Raw genomic sequence first — 13,683 nt, forward strand, 5'->3', positions numbered from 1 at the left:
TATGTATTTGAGCAGGTAAAATATACACTACATGTCTTCTTGCAGTTCTTTTAGATTTATGTTTTTATGTCTGTTGTAAGGATTTTAGGGGGGGTCTTCCTCAATCAAATCTGATCATCTTTAATTTTGAATGAATGCATAGGCTCTAATTTTTTGTAGAAACAAAAACATTACCCCTCTCCCAAAGTAGCATACCTTTTGACTTCAGTTTTGGAGTCAAGATACTTTTAAAATATATAGATTAGTTTAATCCAGCAACTTTTATAATCAAATGTTTCATAGCAGTCAAAAATTTTAAATACAACACAATAATATACATAATTTAGGCTTTCTGTGCATTTTCCACCCTCACATGGCTCATTTTCTTTGTATTACTTCACTCCCCTTTCTAAGGACTTTATTTAATTATTTCAAAACTATATATTTCTTTTTTATGACTGTCAATATCTTCTCTTTACTCTCCCAAGCCTATGTATATTTTTACACATATTGTAAACCATTTAGAACTTTTTTCCATCTGAATCTGTCCTATTGTATATCTGTAATTATTTTTTGACCAGTAGAGATTTTTAAACTGCTAAGCTGTGTAGCAAGGACAAAAGCAACAGCCTTGGCCACTGCTGGCTCTGCCCTTCTTGGCTTTTTAATATGCCAAAGGTATGTTTACCGCTAGCTCTGGGACCCATGCTCACCATCAACACTGGGAAACAGTGGCTCTATGCCTCCATCAAGCAGAGTGTGGTATTTTATCAGAGCAATGGAGACATAACTAAGATAACTAATATAGAAGCTGGTACCAGAGGTGGGAAATTGCTAGGACTGGACTGACCTTGCTGTATTTTGAAGGAATGTGGAAGGATTTGGGACTTTGAACTATGAGGCGGTTGACCACTGTAATTGGAGCTTAACAGGCTATCATACCAGGATCTTGAAAGATAATACTACTGAGTGCAATGAGGACTATGGAGGCAAAACTCAATAAATTTCACAAGAAAACAATATTAGCAATTAGGCTAGAGACAATTCTTGTGATATGGTGGCCACTTTCTTACCTTGTACTAAGGCTCTCCCTAAGGCCAAAGTGAAAAGTATTGGAGTAATTCCATTGGCAGGAGAAAAGCTCAAGAAGGCCTAATACTGACTTTATCATGTGGTTATTAGTAATCACTATTATGCAGGCAGGTCTACAATGAAAGAGTAAGAGGGGCAAAAGGAAATATGAAATATACAACTTGAAGTAAAAAAGGAGCATCAGGAAACAATTTTGCAGCATAGGTTTCTGCTGACAGAGATGAGAAATTAATGTATTGCCTGATCCAAAATGGAATAAAAGTAGTGGTGACCTCAGGGCAAGACACCACCCACCTAAGCTTCCATCTTAGGGAAGGAATGGGCCTCAGAACATTTTCTGTTGATAAAAAGCAGTAGCACATCAAGGGTTCTACAAATGTGGTTGAAGGGTGCAATAGTTCACACCAAGTTGGTAGTCAAACTTGGTGATATTGTCCTCATTGGCAGGAGCTCTAGGATTGATTATTCATGATAAAGGAGTAAATGGATTGTAGAGTAATTCTGTGTGGTACAGGAGAGCTACTGAGGCCAGGGTTGTAGCAGGGGAGGATGATCATGGAGGCCCTGAGAGGTCGTTGTGTAGAACTGTGAAAGTAAGGCCTAGACTGTGCATGAGAACTGAAGATTTTGGCAAGAACCATAAGATATTTGCCAAATAGAGCTGTGATAGGGAGTGGAAGCATCCCAAAGGAGAGAAGTATGTTATAGTCAGCAAAACTTGACAGGGAGCTGGCTAAGCCCTTTGTCATCAGATATGAAGCTGTGGGATTTGGAAGTGGACTGATGGATTTAGTTCTTACCTTCCTCCAGTATTTTCTTGCTATGTCCCCATTTCTTTCCTTTGGAATGATAATGTTTACCTTGTGCCACTGAATGTTAGAATCTTATAATTTGCTTTTTGATTTTACAAGGAGTTACAATTCAAAATTCATCTTTAGTCTCAGAAGAGACTTTGGAATTTGAACGTTTAGACAATGTTGAAAATGAAACACTGTGAGGAATATTGAAGTTGGACAAAATGCACTTTTATTATGATACAGCAATGGGTTTATGCATGTCTGGGAGTGGAATGTGGTGGTTTGAATGAGAATGGAGTCCATAGACTCACATATTTGAGTGCTTTGTCCCCACTCAATGGTAGAACACCTTAGGAAAGATTAGGAGGTGTAGCCTTGTTGGAGGAGGTGTATCACTGGGATGGGCTTTGAGGATTTGAAATACTTCAGCAGTTGCTAGTACCCCCTCTATAGTATGGTTGTGTCTCAAGATGTGAGATTTCAGTTATTGCTCCAGTGTCATGGCTACCTGACTATTACCATGCTCCCTGCCATTATGGTCATAGACTCTAATCCTCAGACATCATGAAATCCAAATTTAATGCATCTTTTATAAATTGTCTTGGTCATGATATTTTATCACATCTATAGAAAAGATTCTAAATAATATCCTAGGGCAAGATGGAAAGTTAAAAGTGAGTGACAAGCATGAATAAAGTAGAAATGCATTTAAAGGATAGGAGACCAAATCAGTATTATATATGTTGAGATGTATTTAGGGAGATAGGAATGGAAACAGTCAACATAGGTTTCATAGAAATATATACATAAAAGGTAATCAGCAGATGGAATCACTCTCATTTATAAAATAAAAAATAAGCTGTCACCTAGTTATGTATTAAACTTCCACTCATTAATTTACTGGTTTTATTGTTGAATAATTGAAGGGGAAGATGCCAAAAAAATCAGTCTATTGCATTGAAACTCATAACAATAGACAGAAAGACAAACTATATTTAGTAAACAAAAATACGACAAAGATGGCAAAGAAACATACAAATTAGACAATGAGATAAGGAAATGAGAAATCCTGGAGATTTGCCTCTTTAGAACACTTACACATTGGATCATGTGCAGAAATTTCTTACACTTTAGACACAGACTAAAAAAGTATTTGGTCTTCACAGAACCATGACAACAGCAGAGTGCACCACTAATGAGCCTCAGCCTAGAAAGAGGCAAGATCTCTAGGAGACACTGACAGAAGTGGGGTTGTCTGTTGACTACTGGCTGCCTAAGCTTCAGGAGACCTGGGTGTGACCTGTGTTCAGGCTTTACAATACTTAGAAGAAAAAGACCTCCAGAAGCAGAAGTCCCAGACACAACACACATGGAAGAAAAAGGCTCTGGAGAAACTGTTTGAGCTCTCACGGACAAATAGTGTTGCAGAGTTCTAGGAGACTCCAGGGGAGATGATAAAAAACAAAACAACAACAACAACAAAAACAAAAAACAAAAAAACAAAACAGGCAGAACTGAGGGCCTTGCAGTCAGAAAGGAAGAACAGACAGGAAGAGGCAGTGAGAAGGAAAGAAGCAGAGTTGAGGCAAGCAATGGAGATCCCTGAAGAGTGCTGGTCAGGGCCTGAGGTGCTCCTGAAATACGTCACTGAAACAATGGAGAGACATCTCAAGAACATGGAGCAGGAACTTCCCTACATTGGAAACCTCCCTGATAGAGACCTGGTGAGATGGGCAACTTGAAGACTGGCCCTGCAGGGAATTTATAAGACAAGCAAGCAAAAGGGCCGGGTAGCGAGGAGAGAAAAGCTACTCAGGGTCCCCAAAGAATTCTTCCTCTTTGGACCTGAGGAAGGAAAGGAAAAAGGATGGAAGCAAAAGAATTCACATCTTCTCCAGCAAAATCCCTGTTCACCAAAAGTGCAGAGAAACTGGGATTTGGAGCAATTATATCAGCCAAGAAGATATGATGGTAATTTAGTTTAGAAGGCAGTAGAGATCCAACCAAACATTCAAATACTATGGTCACACAACAGTCATATTCAGAGTATTCTTATTTCTGTTCTGCCAAGGACAGCTATGTGCCCCTAGCCTCCGTCCACTTTTGAGATGCTCAGCTCTAGCTCCCCATCATTACTCTCAAAGTACTAAAAATCCCTAATCTTAAACACAGAGATGAAAAAAAAAATCCTCATTCTGAGGAACAGAACAGAAAACTTCTTGAACAGATTTGGCTCTAATGTTAATCAAGGCCCTCTGTACCTTGGGGAGTCTACTACTATAAGGCTATTTCAGAGGGTTTAAAAAGTGACGAGCTGGATTGTGAGAAGCAACAGACAGGAGAAGCCTTAGATAATTGCATATGTGGAACCTACAGTGGCTTTAGAGTTGAATTTGTGGTGAGAATGACAACATGAGATTCACATTTAGTAAGATTCTTCAAAAATGCAACTAATCAACAGCTCCAAATCAAAGCCCAATTTTCTGTGGCCAAGAAAGGTGCACCACCAGAAGCAAATAGAATTTTCAGTGGATAACTGGCTTTCAGGCAACAAAAACTGGCAACAAAACCTGGTCTGTCATTGACCGAAAACATCCACTGGTACCCATTTGGGACATCATCCTATCAAATCACAGAAGCAATTTTCACCACTCCTTTCTGGTGGCAAATTGTCTGTCAGACACCAATTCTGCTCTGATGGCCTCACTGCCCACATCCAGACTGAAGAGGAGTTGTTGAATTCTGAAAAGGAAGAAGAATTTTTCCTAGGAGATGTAGAGTCCTGTGTGATCTCTAACTCTAAAGAGAAGTTTCAGAAGCTGATGGGATTGATGCAAACATTGACTCAGAAAACAAAAAGTTATGGCTTTTTTTTTTAAAGTTGGCCTAATAATTGCCTCACAGATTGGCAGCTGCACAATTTTTTTCATAAACACTGTTAACTCTTGCAAAACCCACCAATTTAAAAACTTTTTATTAAAACTCGGTTTTGAAGCCTTCTAGAACCTCATGTCTATAAAGTCAAAAACTTTCTTCAGGTGATGTCCATCAAGCAGTGGATCTATCAGACAGAGTCAGAGAAACAGCAAGTTAAAATCACTGAATTTTCTAAATTCCTTAAAAAATTAAAAGAAATTAATACATCTATCATAGAAACAAATGCCAAAGTCCCCAGAAACAATGGAAGAAGCTCAAACAACATCCACATGTGACATCAGCACAGCTCTCAGATTTTTCTTGTGTTACCTCAGAGAAGTAGACAAGCCAGACAAGCAGTTGCTACTATTCTCCATTCCAGCTAGTGCAGGATATCAGCCAGAAAGCAATGTTTTTCATCTTCTCCTGGGATTGCCTGAGTTAAATTTCCATACAACACAGATATCAGGAACTCAAAACTATTTGCACTGAGAGGACACAGGCATTCTTGGTGCTCAAAGCTCTGAAAACCATGATTTGAATCACAGCGACTTTTCCTGGATAGAAAACACAATGCTTGGCATTAACAAGTCAGAATATGGAACAATCATTGTCTATAAAACTTGCACATGTCCTCACAAAATTTGGCATAGCTCATGAATGGGAGACTCTAGAGCTTAAATTGAGATTACTCATTGATAGGAACTATAAAGATCTTTTCTTTGCAGATGGATGAAGTGAAAAACAATTGCAAAGTCTCTGCCCTGAAAAGAAAGAAACTTATCCAGCAAAATAATAAAAACAACAAAAAGGAAATGATAGAAAAAGGACCTTTCCTAGACTTACTTCAGTACCTAGGTCTAGAACATCACTACCCAAAAAAGATGAACAAAGTTGACTTCCATGTAATCTATAAGACTTCTGTATACAATACACAGCCAAGATCTGAGCAGGAACTTCCATTCTATTTCCTACAAAAGCTACTGGTGCTAGATTGTGGGTTGAACTACCCAGGATTCAATAATGCTGAAAATGCAGAAACCCAAGATTCTGTAGGTCTCTCCAACCAAGAAAATGGTACTCTTGACCTATATGAAGAATTGATTGACTACAAAGATGAACCTACTGATTCTTCATCCACTGAGTCAGGCCCCACACTCACCCAATGGACATTCTGATGGGCATCTTTCACTGTTCAGATGATCTTGCCATACAACATATTTTATCCAAACTTTCCATTGGCAATTTGAACTCTCCTGTGAGGAACTAATTCCCAATACTTCTCAGATTGGATTTTCTCTCTGGTATCTCAGACAAATTAGGAAAAGTTGTCAAGAGGCAAATGACTCAACACAGCTCAAGAGTATAGTCACAAGAATCATCAGATGTGCTGTTTTTCTATCACCATGTGTCCTTCATTAGAGTCAGAAACTGCCTCTCTGATTCTAAATCTCAGATCATGACCTCTTTCCTCAGTATACATAAACATGTTGTGTTTTTTCATTGGGACTACAGGAGAAGCAGCAAATACTGTCTCCTGATGGAGGGAGTTTTGGACATCTACTGGTTCTGTCCTGGGAGCCAAGGTGAGGTCATAGTTGACAAGTGAGTGGCCTTTACCAATTTTCATGGGAATGCCATGGGACATATAGAACAACTCGGCTTCCTGCAGTATGTCTCTTCTCTCATTGTGATCTTCATGTCAGCTTCTTATGACAACAAAGAAAACAAAAAAAAAATGTGTCTGTGACTTATAACAAGCATAAAGACCTTTGACCTGCTTACTTGATGACAAAGAAAAAAACCACAGCTAGTAATACTGGTAAGAAGGATAGGAAATGGCATTTAAAAAAAAAAGAAATCAGGTGGAATTAACAGAAGAACTCATGACTAACACCAAACACTTACTAGAACTCTATATCACTATTCTCAGTTTAGAGGACTTTTCACAGATGGCTTGAAAACAAGGGTTTCTGGTTGATGAAGACACACAGAATTGAAGGAAACCAAAGAAAAGGGGTAGGCTATAACAGAGCTCCTAAAACAATAGAAACTATCTGAGATAAAAGAAAACTTGCTGTTCATTCAGGGACAACTATGGTATCCTTAGTGTAAGAGAGACAAAGAACTCTACCATCTGCAAGCAAAAGAGCATTGGAGCATTGAACAACACAAGAGTGAGATTGAGACAGAAAAACAAAAAATACAATGGCAGTAGTTTAAAAAGGCTTTGACTGCAATCAAGAGTGGATAAAATGAAAACAATAGTTTCTGAGTTGGAAGAGTGATCAAACATAACCCACTTCAGTGATGTAATTAAATTTGGTGTCAATCATCATCTCTACTACTTTGTTCACCTCTGGGATGGTATTCCCTCAATGGCCTCTCCCAATTAGCATTATAGACACAATGCCCAGGAACTGAAGAATGGGAATCTGAGACTTCTCAGAAGGAATCCAGGGGAAGGATCATGAAGATCTCTAGATGTAAAATTTCAAGTTCAGGACTCATGGAATGCCCTAGTCAATGAGAATTTCATTTTCAATTTCAGGAACACTAAGGAAGTCTTAGCCCTGAGCAACTTGGAACTCATGTATAACCACTGGCCCTGTGAGCTGAGAAATCATGTTCTGGAATTATAGAACTAACTGCACAATAAGATTTAAAATAGGAAAATTCTGACACTCACAACCAATGTACTAGAGGGTCCACATAACAAGAAATATGAAACCATCAAGCAATAATTTGACAAATAAATGAAGAAAACTCAGATAATGAAACATTGGTTCAATGGAAAGAAATTTCAAACATAAGCTACTAATCTCTAAAGACATACTTATTTCAGACACAAGAAGGAAAGGCAATTCAGTTATCAAACCTTTAAAAAAAGCCAAGAAGGACTAATAACCAAAATTCACAATATGAAAATGAGCTGTTTCAGGGGGATGGGGAGGAGGGGGGAGAACAAGGGAATCCGTGGCTGATATGTAAAATTAAATTTAATAAATAAATTTTTAAAATGAAAAAAAAAGAAAATGAGCTGTTAGAGAGGTGCCAAGAGTTGGCTGTATGTAGGAAGGGTAAATAATTAAGTGATGAATAGTTGCATGAGAAATTTGATCAACTTTGGACAAATTAGATCTACAATGTGTTTTCAACTGTCCCTAATGTCACAGACCCTAACATTGATTTGGAACTGAAAATATCCTTCTGGAGTATTTCAAGAAAGAAGAAAAGTGTGGAAAGACTAAAAAGGAACTCTGGAGACAGCTGATTGGCTTGATCTGTTTGCGAGGCATCTAGGCAGTAGTACCAGGTCCTGGGCTCATTGCATGAGTTAGCTGTTTGAAACCTGGGACTTATGCAGGGACGCTTGGCTCAATCTGGGAGGAGGGGACTGGACCTGCCTAGACTGAGTCTATCAGGCCGATCTCAGTCCTTGGAGGAGGACTTGCTCTGGAGGAGGTGGGAATGGAGGGTGGGCTGGGGGGAAGGGGAGGGGGGGCAGGAAGGGGGAGAACAAGGGAATCTGTGGCTGTTATGTAGAACTGAATAGTATTGTAAAATAAAATAAAATAATAAAAAAATGAAAATAAAGTAACTCTGGAGAGAAGTTTGAAATCAGTTATGCCAAACATGTTCAAATGAAAAAAACAACATGGTATAATTCCAAAGAGTTTAGAAACCTGTCATAAAGAATCCATTAATAAAATTACTAATAACATTGATTTAAGATTTAACAAAACAGTTAAAATCATTTGGAAGTGAAAACATGATTACAGTCAGAATGGTTTTCATGAAATACTGAGGATAATAGAAAAAGAACTGAAATATGTACCCCCTGAGGAAGATTACTATTTACTAGAGACTGCTACACTGTCTTACCACTAAGCTTATTCCAAAGAGCATCTAAGGGTTTCAAGGAAATGCACGAGACATTCAAGAATTCAAATGATCCTATGAACTACCTGGAGAGGAAGAAAGGTGATTTCTTCATGAGTTTTAAAATTTGTTGCCAAGGCGCCACCTCCATCACATCCTTTGTTGACTTCCTGTGGCTCAAGCTCACTCCTGCTATCTCTACTACCATAAGGTGGTAAATGGGTCCTAAAGTAGCTGGGGACATGAGACCCACCTGCCTTGCATTCAAAGGAAAAGGGCTAACCTGGAGAAACACGTTCTCATTTCTCTGGCAGAAGAAATCTTTTACTAGCATTACATTTATCAGCCAGAATCCTTCTTCAGGGTTTACAGTGGAAACTACATTAGAAGATACTGTTCAGAATATGGAGGTGAAAAAAAAATCACATTTAAAAAAGTAAATTTAGTTGATATCAAGATTGCCATTCTTGCTGCCATTCATAAGTCCATAGAAGCTAATGATGAAAGCAACATTGTAGCTGGCTGGTTGAATTATTTCTGTGATAACCTATGGAACAACTTGAACTTTCCAAGAAGAGACCTTTCAATGATGAGCTTTGAGCACCAGGAGATAAAGAATACAGAATTTCTCAAAGAAGCCATGAGTGTAGCTTTGGATCCTGCAATGAGGAAAGTGGAAGACTGCTCAAAGAAGCCCATAGATGAAATGGTTCCTGACATTGAGAAAATTCATCTCTGTGGCTGCTGGAAACAGTGTCCTTTTTGTAGAGCAACTTGTACAAACATCATTCCCCAACATGAAGGAGACCAGAGTGTGCCATTCCACCATTGTCAGGCTGTACTTGAAGGTAAAAAGTATAACAAGACTACTTTGACATTGACTGCTCTAGCAGTTCAATATGAAGTGATAATTTATTTGTTTTAAGTGATGACAAGGAATTCCCATACTAGAAAAATCTAGAAGCAGGAGGTGATTATGCCCTGTGGAGCATCACCCCACACTCATCTGCTAACTGCTTTTTTTTTTTTTTGCTTGTGTAACTTCCTCATGCAGACACCCAAGAATTGTTTTGGGTAGCCTTGATCACTTAAATTTCTTGCTTGAGTAGATGCTGAGGTCTCCTTAAGGTTTTTTGCCTTTAAAAATTCTTATCTCACCCCTTCTCTCACAGCAATATTGAGTTTGGATTAGAGATGGTCATCATGCTAGTAGCTAATCAATAAACCTTTTAATTAAAATTGGATTGAATCTAAGGTCTTTTGCCAGGGATCATAAACCCCATAATGGCTGAAAAGATTGTAAGAGCCAGAGGTGATATATGACAACAAGGAAACAGTGTATAGCAAACATAACAGGATGGATGTACATATGAACTCACAGAGAATGTGGCAGCACACACAAGATGTATAGAGGTTGCAGCCTAATAAGGTCCGAGCAATGAAAGGGGAAACTCTACACAAGGTCCCATCCATAACTAAGACACTATCTGCAAGTAACATATACTGACAAAGGAAATATCAGTTTCCTGGAATACCAAGTGTTCCACTGGGTATATTATCCACAATGCAAGACAGGCCCAATGCCTAGGAGTATTTGGCTAACACAAAACAATTTCAATTATATTTTTCTAGAATTTTTGTCTCATTTTGATTTGTTTGGCTATTTTATTGTCTTATTTGTTTTTTGCTTGTTTATTTTGAGTCTCATTTTTTGTGAGATTTTGTTGGGGGGTGTGTTGTCCTGTGTTTCTCATTTTACAGTAAGTTGCTTGTGTGTGTGTGTGTGTGTGTGTGTGTGTGTGTGTGTGTGTGTGTGTGTGTTTGAAAGAGAGAGAGGAAAAAACAACAAAGTTGTGTGATTAGGGAGATGGTAAGTTCCTGGAAGGAACTGTGGAAGGGGAAATCATGATAAAAAATATACTATATAATTTTTTCAAAAAAGTAAAATAAAAGGAACATAAAAGTTGAAATCAGTCCATTTCCCTTCTCTGGTATTCTTGTTTCTATTAAATTTAACTTTACTTTCATTTTCCAAGCTTAAAAGAATTGACCATGCCTTGATACATTGAAGTTAAATAATTTCTCCCAAGTCTCTTTAATTCAGCTTCCATCTAGGTTTAGCATTAGGATGAGGGTATAAAGATGTTAGGTCTCCAAAATAGAGGCTCCAAAATGGCAGTGGTGATGGCAAGATTTTAGGGTGATGACCCAGGTTTCACTAGAGCCCAGTCTTGCTTGGAGAAACAGAAATGTGAAGTATTTCTCAGAATGCTCTCCCTCACGTGCAAATAGTAGCCTATAATGTATATGTGTATATAAGTAAACAGGTGTAAGTGTAGGTAAAGTCAAAAGAAAGGATTTTTTGAAAAGCACTTAGATTAACCCAGGAAATAACCTGAAAAACTGACATATGAGATAAAATGAAATTAAAATGCTTTTACCTTGCAAGAAAATAAACACCAGAATATAAGACAACCCATAAATGGGAGAAAAATCCTTGTCAGAAATACTTCAGATAGTTGATTCATATTGAGAATGTATTAAAAAATTACAAAATTAAATGCCTCAGACTCCAAATTTTCAAGTATTAAATGAAATAATGAGCCTAAGACATAGACCTCACATGAAGAAATAAAATTGTCAGTTAAACCTAAAATCATATTTTTTGATATTTATGTATGTATCTAATGTGTTTCAATCAAATCTACTCCACCATTTTCTCCTCTCCAATTCTTCAACCCGTACTACCTTTTCCTATCACCTTCATGTATTGCCTTATTTTTTTCTTTTAAATACAAACTGAGTCCATTTTTTCTGGCTCTAAATACAATGATGTGGGAACTTGGGTACCCTCTCAGAGCCCACATACCTGATTCAAAAGAGCGACTCTTCCCTAGCAGCCACCAACTGCTAATAGCTTCTCACAAGGAGATAGGACTTCCTGAGCCTCTCCCCATCCACACTGAGAGTTTTGATAGCTTAATTTTGTCCAGGGTTGGCACATGTAGCCCAAACCACTTTGACTTCATGTGTGCAACTTCACTGTTGTAGCCAATAAGTACTGTGTCGCTGCAGACAACTCCTTCTCTGGCTCTTACAATATCTCTGTCCTCTCTTCCACAATGTTCCTGACCCTTGTGGGCAGGAGATGAAATATAGATGCACCATTTAGAGGTCAGCACTCCTCATTTTTTCATTCACTGCATGTTGACTGGTTCTGGATCTCTAAATCTGCATCAACTAGAACCTTCTCTGCTGATGGTTGAGAGATGCATTAATATTAGTATAAAGATAAGAGGTCAGGGATCAGCTTACTACTGTGTCAATTCTGTAGACCAAACACTGACAAAATCTAACTTAGGGAAGAAACAGTTTATTTGGCTTACAATTGCTGACCACAGTGCATCACTAAGTGAACTAAGGATTTTTTTTTTTTTTTTTTTTTTTTTTTGCCCAATTACCAATACCAGAGTATAGGTTCCATATTGTGGAGTAGGTGTTAAATCCAATCAGAAAGTGGTTGGTTAGTGTCAAAACATTAGTGTTGCCATTGAACAGTGAGAACAGTGAGCATATATGGCCAAGCTAGTTTTTATTATAGCTGAGAGTTCACAGCGGGGTAAGGTTGTTTTATATTTCTCCCTCTATATCAGGCACAGCACCTTCTAGTACTGTGAAAGCTAGCCACTAGGGATGCTGCTGATAGACCAGTTCCAGCTTGATTTCTGATGTAATTATGACTTGAGTATCTGGTGCCTTCACCAATAGGGTCTTATCATGAAGTTCTTGAGGGTAATCAGAAGTAATGGCAATGCCTTTTAATGTTTAGGAGGTTTCATATGGTCTCACTGACAAACAGCTTGGAAAAAAAAAGCTCATACCTGGCACTGGGCTTTATAATTGAACTTATGGTGTTTGGGGAAGCACTGTCTCCCTTATAGTGTAACACCATTTAAACTGATTTATAGGTGTATATCTACACATTTTAGGGTGCTTCTACAATAGGTAGTTTCTATAAGGCATTTTAAAGGGGTGTTAGTAATTTTTTTCCTTCTCATATTCCCTTCCCTACCTTGATTTCTTATTCCTCTATACCATTTACCCCTTCATACTACCTGTTTTCTTTCTTACCTCCCTTCAAAGCTCACCCTCCTAGCCCCTTACTACTGTTGTATCTTCTATGGGTACTTCAATGTAATCATACTCATTTGAAGATTCAAAGCTAGCATCCACATAGGACATGGAACATGGGGCATTAGTTATGCTACAGAGCTGTAGAAATAAAAACAACATGGCATCACCATAAAAACAGACACATTGATCAATGCAATAAACTGAGAGTGCAGATATAAGCCCACTCTCCTACAGCTTCCTGATTCTTGACAAAGAGGCCATAAACACTGGAGACAAGATTACATCTTAAATAAATGGTTCTAGGCAGAAGAAGGAAGTTAGATCATTATCTCACCCCTACACAAAATTCAATCCTACATGGATCAAGGACCTCAGCATCAATTCTATGTCCTACTTTGCTTCTATTACTGTGATAAAACACTAAATGAAACCAACTTGAAGAAGAACTAAATTATTTGTCTTCTGATTTCTGTTCACAATCTATTACTGGGCAAATTAAGCAGGGACCTAGAGGCAGGAACTGAAGCAGAACCATGGAGCCTGGCTGCATATTGGCTTGTTCTTCTTCAACACTTGCTAAACTTGTGTTATAATGCATCCTAGGGTCAACAGTCCAGGAGTGACAATGATAACCATAGCATTGGCATATCTATATGAATCACTATTCAAGAAACGGCCCCATAGACACACACCCACAGGCCAATCTGATAGAGGTAATCCTCAAATTGAGATTCTTTCCTACCATAAGTCCGTAGTTTGTGTTTAGTGGACAATATTTAACCAGCACAACCTGATATTCTAAATATAATACAGGAGAAAGTAGGAAACACACTTCAATTTATCACCACAAGAGAGGACTTTGTGAACAAGAACTCTGGTATCA

General features: G+C 38.1%; 1 protein-coding gene and 2 pseudogenes across 2 annotated transcripts in view; 2 read left to right on the forward strand and 1 right to left on the reverse strand.

The window, feature by feature from the left end:
• The window catches only part of LOC102904392 (interferon-induced very large GTPase 1-like), a 110,331-nt gene that overhangs the window by 77,690 nt on the left and 18,958 nt on the right, over positions 1–13,683 (reverse strand). The gene's annotated exons all lie outside the window — the stretch shown is intronic.
• LOC143271206 (interferon-induced very large GTPase 1-like) lies at positions 3,039–7,023 on the forward strand (annotated as a pseudogene).
• LOC143271207 (interferon-induced very large GTPase 1-like) lies at positions 7,025–9,707 on the forward strand (annotated as a pseudogene).

The sequence above is a fragment of the Peromyscus maniculatus genome, chromosome 1 (genome assembly GCF_049852395.1).
Source record: "Peromyscus maniculatus bairdii isolate BWxNUB_F1_BW_parent chromosome 1, HU_Pman_BW_mat_3.1, whole genome shotgun sequence".
In the NCBI taxonomy this organism is placed as follows: domain Eukaryota; kingdom Metazoa; phylum Chordata; class Mammalia; order Rodentia; family Cricetidae; genus Peromyscus; species Peromyscus maniculatus.